Source organism: Nothobranchius furzeri, chromosome 2 (assembly GCF_043380555.1).
Source record: "Nothobranchius furzeri strain GRZ-AD chromosome 2, NfurGRZ-RIMD1, whole genome shotgun sequence".
NCBI lineage: Eukaryota > Metazoa > Chordata > Actinopteri > Cyprinodontiformes > Nothobranchiidae > Nothobranchius > Nothobranchius furzeri.
Window position 1 is genome coordinate 12,617,981 of NC_091742.1, and position 9,718 is coordinate 12,627,698.

Here is a 9,718-nt window from a genome sequence, read left to right on the forward strand (position 1 = left end):
TGAACATGTTATTTCATGAATGTATCGCATGCACACTCCGTATGAGGGCGAAAAACCCCATTTTACTGTACGTTAATAGGGAAAATTCCCCCATGTCCTCCCTTTTTTTTTCTTGGGACGAACGCCGTTGGCACAGAGCGGGCATGCCTAGCTCATTAATGATCAAAAAAGTAAAAACAACACAATCAAAAACTCATGGAAATAAACAGGTGAAGGGATTGTTACATAAATCACTGAACATTCTCACACTCTAACATCATCTTCTTCATCATGAGAGTCATCACTACCACTAGAGGGTTCCCCTCCCAAATAGATGTTAGGATTGGCTAGTAACAAGGGCATCTGGAAAATTGGGTCAGCAGGTGGAGGAGAGATGGCAGTGGTGATCAATATGTACATTCAGAATTGAGTTTGGAAATGCAATGAGTGTAAAACTATTTCTAATACTAAACAGGCAAATGAATAATAATATAAAATGAGTAGAGGGTGTAAAATATAACCCTTGTAAAATAAATGAGGGTGTTAAATAGAACCCTAGTAAAATGTTCGAAGGGTGGTTACTTCTTCCCCCTGTTGAGGTCCTTTCACTGGCTCCAGGCAGCTGGAGGGGGTGATGACGTCACGATTCTCGTCCCGCTGGATGTGGTGGTAGCTTGGCACGCTACCTCGTCCTGCAGAATTGGTAGCTTGGCACGCTACTGCAGTCAGCTACTTCTCTTCCTGGTTTTTGGATCCTTTTTTCTGGTCAGGCAAATGTCAGCTGCTTCTCGTCCTGGTCAGGATCTTCCCTCTGTGACAGGTTCTCGTGGACCTCGGTCAGGGTGCGGTGGGGCTCTTCCGCTGCAGCACACTGGGTCCAATGGTACCAGGAGTCTCCTTTACCGTCCAGCCGGACAGCGTGTGACGTCCTCTCCGTGACCCTGTATGGCCCGGTCCACCTTGGTTCCGTCCACTTTCTTTTGGTGACCTTCAGCAGGACCCAGTCGACGCCTGGCACCGAAGGCGAAGTATCGTCGTGTGTGTAGTTTTGGTCCAATGAAGGCTTTCTCGGCTTGTGCAGTCCAATTGATCTTGGCAGATAGTTGGTAGGAAGATTCACACTCCGGCCGGACCAGAAGTTCCCCGAACCGATCACCTAGGGATTAATGGTTAAGCATAAAAATGTCCTAACTCTTACTGACCCTAGCCTCTGATACCTTCAACATCAGACACATACAGTTACAAACAGCAAGCGCAATTAAAGGTACAGTGAAATCATGACATGGACACACACGGACACACAAACACATACACATGCACATACACAGAGAGAGAGAGAGAGTAAGAATGTGTGTGGGAGGAAGAAATGAGTGGGGTCCATTTTGCCACCAGCATCTCCACCTATGTCACAGAGAAAAAATTACAAAGAAATTAAAACATAAAGTAAACGACAATAATTCAATGAGTATAAATGATTTAACTAAAATACCAACCATGCATGGGTTTTATAACAGTTCCAGCAACACTGGAGATGATGCCTTGTACAATGAATTCTTAAGATGTCCTTCATCAATTAGAGGTTATAGCCAAATTGTTTCAGGATCCTGAATTTGAATTGGTTAATTTACTCAGAATAGTCCAATGGCTTTGTTGATGTTTCTCAAGGCTCGGTCACGCCCATATAGATAAATAAACAAACAAACAAGACAAACACAGTCAAACACACGGTCCATACACGTCTCTGTGCCCTCACACACCAAGCAAATGTCAGACTGAAGCAAAAGTGTGAAATACTTGACCCAACGCTAAATCAGTGGAAAGAAAAAATAAGACCTAAAGCGTGTGATCAAATTAATCCAACAAAACTTCCCATAACTGCTGTTCTAAACTCACGTTGCGATGTGATCTCTTCAATTAGAAATTAGGACAACCACTTTACTATCAATTCAACAAAATAGTTTCAGGTTTTCCAATGTCCCTTACCTAAACTACCTGTCTTTCTTACCTTCTTTCTTTTTTTTTTTAAGAAACTCACTAGCACAAGAAATCCTAAGAATTAATTCACTACTTAAGGTTAATCCATAAATAACGAAACTGCAGTTACAGGTTTGTTTGTGCATAGTATTGGTAATCAGCAGTCTTTCCTTATCTCCTCATTTTAGAAGTGTGTTTCTGTGCTACTCCTCCATCTATAACACAAATTAGTATCATCCTTAAAGCGTCTGAAATTAAGCTGCATTGCTAAATCAATAACGTGATTTGTGCTAAGAAATACTCCCCTATCCTCTTCCTTTTTTCAATGGCACTGATTCCATGACAGATTTAGATCAATTTAACGTTTTATTACTATTACGTTTCATTTAATTAATTTTTTTCTCTCTTATTTTTATTTATTTATGTTATTTACTTATTTATCATTGCCATCCTGTGATGATAATCTTAGACTTTTTAGCCAATTGTCATCAAAAAAGCCAATTAAAAATGTTATGTTAAAGATTTCACAAGATGAAAAATGTGAACATAATTTTTATCGAATGAGGGGTACCATTTATTCAATATCTTGTTACATTATTTTCTACCACACTATTGTCTCGGATGAGATGTTCCATGAATCATTTAGTCAGCTGAATGCCAAATTATTCATTTAATTGTTATTTTTATGCAATGAATGGAATGGGATGGAACTGTTCAAAAATTTGCGCATGTTTGCTCGAAGGAGAAAACTGTTGAAGCCTAAAGCGTTCTCCTAGACTTATAAATAGACACCGTTTCCTTAACCAATGAAAATAAGTGATGACGCTGATGAATTCCTTTTTGAAAAGAAAATGAGGCTTTACTGCATGTCCGCTGCAGCTGAGTATCCTAAGACAATAAAGATTATATTGACGTCCAATGGTGAGTTGGGCTGAAATCCAGGTTACTATTCCTATTATTTATTTATTTATTGTTATTATTATTATATTTTTTAGGCTAACTTTCTCAGTTAACTATGTTCTACAGTAGTTTAGTAAATTTTCCACAGTTCTGACATTTCATCAATTCAACTAGTTGTTGCCAAAAAGCCTTGTTCATTACCTGACTGCAGCAAGCACTCTTTTACTGGGTGTAACCATAGGAAACGGTCTCTTTTGAGCCTTTCTTTGTAAGTCCAGGATGACCACCGTCATTGATTAAAGTTCACATGTTAGCACACGTGCTCCTCCCCTTTGTACTTTGTTTCATCAGCAGCAGGGCAAATAAGTTTCTGCCTCTTTGTCCATCTTGTAGTGCTCCCCCGTCTCGATGTTATAAGTCACAGCTTTTGGTGAGGGCTTCCAGGTTCTCTTTGTATAGAAGTCAGACCCAAACATTCTTTGCAGCTGGTTGTGACAGGCCCACCCAGTAAAGTTCATGCCGCCACAATGCACAGCAAACGTTTTCCTTAAATATGTTGATTGAATTGAAATGACAGAACTTTCTCTTATACAAATCAAAATCAACGATGGTTTCTAATAATTAGTCGACTTTATTGACTCAAAGGTAAATCTGGACTACTTCCTATGCACAATTTGTTCTGAATCATCAAATCAGTTCTACACAGGTTTTAAACATTAGGCACAATCTATCCCAAATGCAAGATCCCTCCTTTCATTTTTTATTTATCTATTTTATTTTGGGAAAATAACTACCAGTTTTTAACTCAAAACAGCCTGGTACAGTTTCTAGCCAGGTTACGGGAAATAATACTTAGTTTATCTGTTTTTTCATTATTCAGCGTCTCAAAATCCAGCCATTAACGTTAATGGTTCTTAAAGTTGAGGCAAGACAATTATTGGATTTTGTTTTATAGCAAGATTTAACAAATATTTTATTTCCTGACTGATTATTTGTTAATTTTATGGTTTTCATAAAGATGATCCTGAGAAGTTCAGAGCTGCTTTTCGCAGCACCCTGTGCTATTTTTAGACTACGGGATTCTTGTGTGTAAAAGTGGGTGGAGTCAGGTCCCCAGGCTGAAACTCCAGTCATTCTCACCCCTGACTGTCGAGAGGAAGGATCTCCTGAAGACCCTAACCACAAGCCTAAGGTACGCCCGAGACACCAAAAAATATCTTTTCTAAAGTCACAAATTGCTTAAAACTGCATGTTACACAGAAAAACAGAGAGAGCGAGAGAGTCCAGCTGACTTCACGGCCCATAATCAGGCAAAATACTTACTTTATAACCACAACCATACAACTTTTTGTATTTTAAAGGATTTTCTTGTCATCACACTAACTATAAATTCTTTTTCTATTGTTTCCACAGTCTCTTGAACTAAATAACCGTCTAGCAAAAACATGGACCGCACCCTGTTTCTCAAGCAGCTGCTCCCTCTATTAATAACTGAGTCATTCAGGAGAATATCCAGCGAAAGCAGCATTTACTTCTCATGCAAGAAGACACACCTCCACTCACTCACAAGGCACAGACGACATTCTTTCTGTTTGTCACAGTCTTTTTTTTTTTTTTTTAAATAAGTCAGTCCGTCACTTATTTATTCTCTTTATATATTTATATATAATATTTTAAGCACAGAAATTATGTAACACTACACTGATTATTCTCAGAATTTAATGCTTACTATGCTTTTAAGCAGGCCTTATGTAACATTAGAGCAAATCCAATTGTAATTTTTGAGAGCGCTCTGAGAAACAGTTTATATATTTATTTTCTGCAGATCTGTTTCGATTTTACTGTTTAGCAGCTATCTGACTTTATGTATATGTATGTCTATATATTTCTAAAATAAAGTTGTCATTTACATCCTTACTTGCTTTTCTTATTGGTTTTTTCCCTTTTTCATCTCCAGGCCACTTAACCCCCAGATCGGGGTCACTCACATGCTGCCCCGCACACAAATGATTATCACGCTTGTACACTACATATGTATATATATGTATACACATATACATACATACACACATACATATACATATGTTACTTTAAAAACCTTTTATTTCTTAACTTATGGTGTTCTGTTCAAAGACTGATCAGAACAGGGTTGCAGAATTTGAATTTTGCGTAGCTTCAAACATTAATTTTAGCACTGCAGTGTAATTTACATATACGAGTTGCAACTTTTTAAAGCTCTTATTTATCTTATTTATTTATTTTCTGGTACCGCATCAGGCCTTCACACACACATCATCCAGCGCTGTCCACCCACACACACGGAGCTCCCAAAACTCGGCTCTGCATTCTGCTCTTTCCTACTGCTCACACTTTCAATCCAGAGCCGTAGGCTGAACTCAGCTTACACACACAGCGAAGCTTCTCTACAGCTGTGCTTTTTGTACTTTTATCAGTTACTTGGTACCTTTAAAGGCCCAAAAATTTTGTTAGAATTTTAGGAGTTCTCTTTTTACCTCCTAGGGCCTCAAACCCAACGTTTCTTGTCTCATAAAAGGTCCCAGACCTTGTAGTAGAATTTTAGGAGTTTTCTTTTACCTCCTATGGCCTCTAACCTTTATTATAACCTTGAACAGGTCCCTGACCTGTGGAATTTTAGGCTTCCCACACCTATGAACTCCAACCAAGCGTTATATAACCTCGTTATATTTTCTATTCACTCGTCAGTAAATAGTGTGGTCAGCCACGACCTGGAAAATGGCTTTTTATTTGTCCTAGGCCTCCAACCTCAAGTCCTAGGCCTCCAACCTCAAATGGAATTTAGGGCTTTTTATTACCCTGGGCCTCCAACCCCTTGTTCTGTTCTATTTCCTTATCTCATTTATCATTAAACCATTGTAAAAATCCTTATCTTATTTTACCATTAAACCATTACAAAAAATCTCTTATTTTTTCTGCACTTGTCTCCACTTTCTTCTCCAACAATTATTTTTAGGACCACAGCTACTATGATTCAAGACACAAAGGCTTTGGATAAATCCAATGAGCAGATTTTAGAAAAAAGGCCTGCTTACCTTGATTTTCACCGCAGTGTTTTGTGCCAAGATCGTTCACTGGGTCGGTTGGTCAAATCGTCCTCCAAAAACTCCTTTTTCTTCAAAAAGAAAAAATCCTGTTCGTGACGCCAAATTTGTTGGTCTTTCTTCTGTTAGACCAAGCACAGGTACGGAGAAGATGGAGATAAACACCTTTCGTTGGCAGAATGTGGAGTCAAATGATCAGAAGTCCAGTCACTGTTTTCACCGCTCATGAGGGGTAGAGCGTGCAACTCCAGCAGAGCCCGCGTTCTGCTCCTGTCTTTTGCTTCAGACACTCTTCCCGTTCTGCTGAAACGGCTGATTTTTATTGAGGATTACAGGAATGTAACATACACAGTTTGCCATGTACATACGTCATTGGTCATGACAGGTGAAAATAACAGCCTTGTTAGTGGACAGTTAATACATCACGAGAACATGCATCCGTGAGATAACTAGGAACATCCTGGTACGTCCTTGACAGGAAAAGATACATATTCACCGGTACCGAGAGGAACTTGAGAAGAGCTGGAGTGTGCTCACTCCTTTCTTTGGTACAAGAGAAGATATACAGCTATTAATCTTTGTGCAGAAGAACACTGAGAGGCCTTGAGTATTTGAGCAGGATTCTTTCCATAGCATATGATAATATATAATAGCATTGAATAATACAAAAGAGTTTACCAGGTGGATACATAATAAAAGAGCTTTATAAGGTAGATGCATATATTGCCTTGTTAGGCAGGAACTCACATTTCACAAGAACATGTAATTCTAAGATAAGCAGAAGCATCCGTGGTAACCGGTACAAAGAGAGACTGCAATGTCTCACTCCCTTTTGGAGTTCCTGCAGCTGTTTAGAGCTTGTGCAGGAGAGAAGCACAGAGAGGCCTTTGATATTATAACATGATTTCATAATGAAAAAAGTAGCATATAACAATGATTAATAAAAGAGCTTATATGAGAGTTACATATATTTTCAGTTATAAGGTTTAATAAATCTGAGTAACTTCCCTTTGATTAACTTAGATCCTGTAAATGTGTGAGAAGCCTACCTCCACAGGAGGGGGTGGTGTAACTGATAAAGTTTTGATTACCTTACAAGTTGGAGACGGGCTGGTTCATTTAAATTAGAATGCCTCTTGCCTGAATGCAAATGTTTCCTAAGCAGCTAAATCAAGCTAGACTGGAAGTCTCTTGTGGCACCCTTTTGTGAAAAACCTCTTTGAAGCCTCTGTGACGTGAGTGTGTTAACTCCGCCTTAGTGTGATAGAATCTCTGATTAACTCCTTTTGAGACAAGCTAGTTTTAAAGAATTTGGATGTGTTTTATTTTGTTTGTGATAATTTGGGACAGACCATATCTGACTAGTTTCATGCTAAACCAGACATCAATGTTTATTAATTTAAACAATTAGGCAGCACAACTTCTGGGTACACTGTTTTCCTAAATGCAAATTGTTCCCTATGCAAAGACAGGCTGGGAGACTCCTTGATTTGTGTCCTGCTGTGATGTGATGGTGGGAACTCGATTAACAGGTGATAAAGATCAGTGGCTGGCTGCATTGGTTCCTGCAGAAAACATCAAAGGACACAGATCGGACACAAGAAACTTTGTGCCCCATTGACCCTCAACAACCAGGAAGGTATTGTAATTGCAACACAAGATGGTTTGCTATGTCATGTCCTGATACTCTCCGAATGCAGGAATGGCAGACTCAGGAGAAGACTTCAGAGGATCTGAGTTCCTTTGGGCAAGCAGCTGTGGAAGTTGAACGCATATCTAACTGAATGCAAATTGGTCTGTGTCTGTGGCATCCTGCTGTGGATCTTTGACTTGTAGGTGTGTTCAGAAGGTGGTGGATACCTACAATCCAAGATGGAGGAAGCACGAAAGACATGGCTAACATGACTACTGACTTGCAGTCCAAGACGGAAGTGACACAAACCACTGTCACCGGCTGAGCTAATGTTAAACCACAAACCAAGTGGATCAGTTAGCTGAAACCGGTACCAACCTGTGAGCTGATGTAAAACCACGAAACCCGCTGTGGGCCAGTCAGCTCTCACAGGAAGTGACCTGCGTCGACACGTCAGCGGGACGACGCAAAGCTGAGAGCACAGTGTGACCGAGATATCACACCTGAACTGGAGATGAGGTGCAGAGGTCAAACACCAACTTCAGGAGGGAACCAGAACCGCAGGTCAGCCAGCCACAGAAAACTCAAAACCTGTGACACCTGTTCAGTCCTACAAGTGATCGATTGCAGCACAGGAGGTAACGACGGATGTGGAGCAGAAGATCCACAAGTGTTTGATGACAAATGATATGGGTTACTTTAATAAAGCTAGGAACTCAAGATTATTATGTAGGTTTTTGTTGTCTAGTTTATTCATTCCTAATTCCAGGTTTTAACTCTTGCTCTGGGTTTTGTTGACAGTATAATCATTGCTCAAAGGTAGCATTCAGGGGGGATACATTAATAAAGCTAGAAATACAGGATAAAATTGGGTTTGATGTCTGGTTTAATGTTGAACTAAAATCCGATTGATTAATTGGTCATTTCAAATTCCAGGTTAGGTGTGTCCTAATTTCATGTTAATGTTGTTTTATTGGTTTAATCTTTTATTGCTCAAAAAGTCACATCAGGAGGGAATGTTGGGTATTTTTATAAATGTACCTTTTTGAGACCTAAAAGATGCCCATTACACATCATGAATCTCTGTGTTGGCTGTTCATAAAAAGGTTGAGCAAGGATGTTAATTGAGAAACCCCTGTACCTCTGTAACTTGAGAAGGTCTGCCTTCTCCCCCATCCATTTGGTGAATAAAGCCCCTGAAGAACTGGGAGCACACGGGAGTGACGTGGGGAAGCCTCGGAGGAGGTTTCTCTGCGTTAACTCTCCGTGTTCTGGAGACTCAGGGTAAAATGTCTTCCTTGTTGTCATGTGTGTTATTACAGGTTCCAGGGTTATGGAGATTAAATATTACCTAACATTCTAGTCTCCTGATGGAGACCACGGGTATGCAGAGCTGGTGAGGTAAAGGCTGAGGCTGGAGCAGAGTGGGGGCTGGTTGAGCCACACACATGGACATGGGGGCTGGTGGAGTCATGCACATGGACATTACAAATAATCAATTTACTCTCTCTCTCTCTATCAAAGGGTGTGTCGTCCTTTAAGGTAATATGGGATGAAATCAAATTACCTAACAGGCACTGCTAGCCGGCGATCCTGTGATGACCGGAGCGGCCGGGCCGAGACGTAAGCCTTTGCAAGAGGATTCAGGTAGATGGGAGCCGTACCATCTCGGACTTTGTATGCTAGTGTTAGCAATTTGAATTTGATGCATGCTGCTAGCGGTAGCCAGTGGAGCTCAATGAACAGAGGGGTGACATGTGCTCTTTTTGGCTGGTTGAAGACCAGATGCACCGCTGCGTTCTGGACCATTTGAAGAGGTCTCACAGTACAGGCTGGAAGACCAGTTAGAAGGGCATTGCAGTAATCGAGGCAGGAGATGACAGTAGATTGCACCAGGAGCTGGGTGGCATGTTGTGTTAGGTATGGTCTGATCTTTTGTATGTTATGGAAGCATCAGTACTGAGGATGAATGGCTGATGAAAGTTGGGAAAAGCCATAATAGGAGCACTGGTTCGTGCAGCTTTCAATGTTTGGAACGCAGCCGAACATTCATCAGTCCAGTCGAATGCCACACACGGGCCACAGAGACCTTATCACTAGCCACGTTTACATGCACCAAATTCCCCCAATATGATGCAAATCCTGGTTGATC

General features: G+C 40.4%; 1 long non-coding RNA gene across 1 annotated transcript in view; it reads right to left on the reverse strand.

Moving 5' to 3' along the window:
• Positions 1–6,043, reverse strand: part of LOC139062647 (uncharacterized) — a 39,858-nt gene extending 33,815 nt beyond the window's left edge. The window contains exon 1 of the long non-coding RNA XR_011516218.1: positions 5,925–6,043. This is a non-coding gene — a long non-coding RNA (uncharacterized lncRNA). The remainder of the gene's footprint in view (positions 1–5,924) is intronic.
• Positions 6,044–9,718: the final 3,675 nt, after the last annotated feature.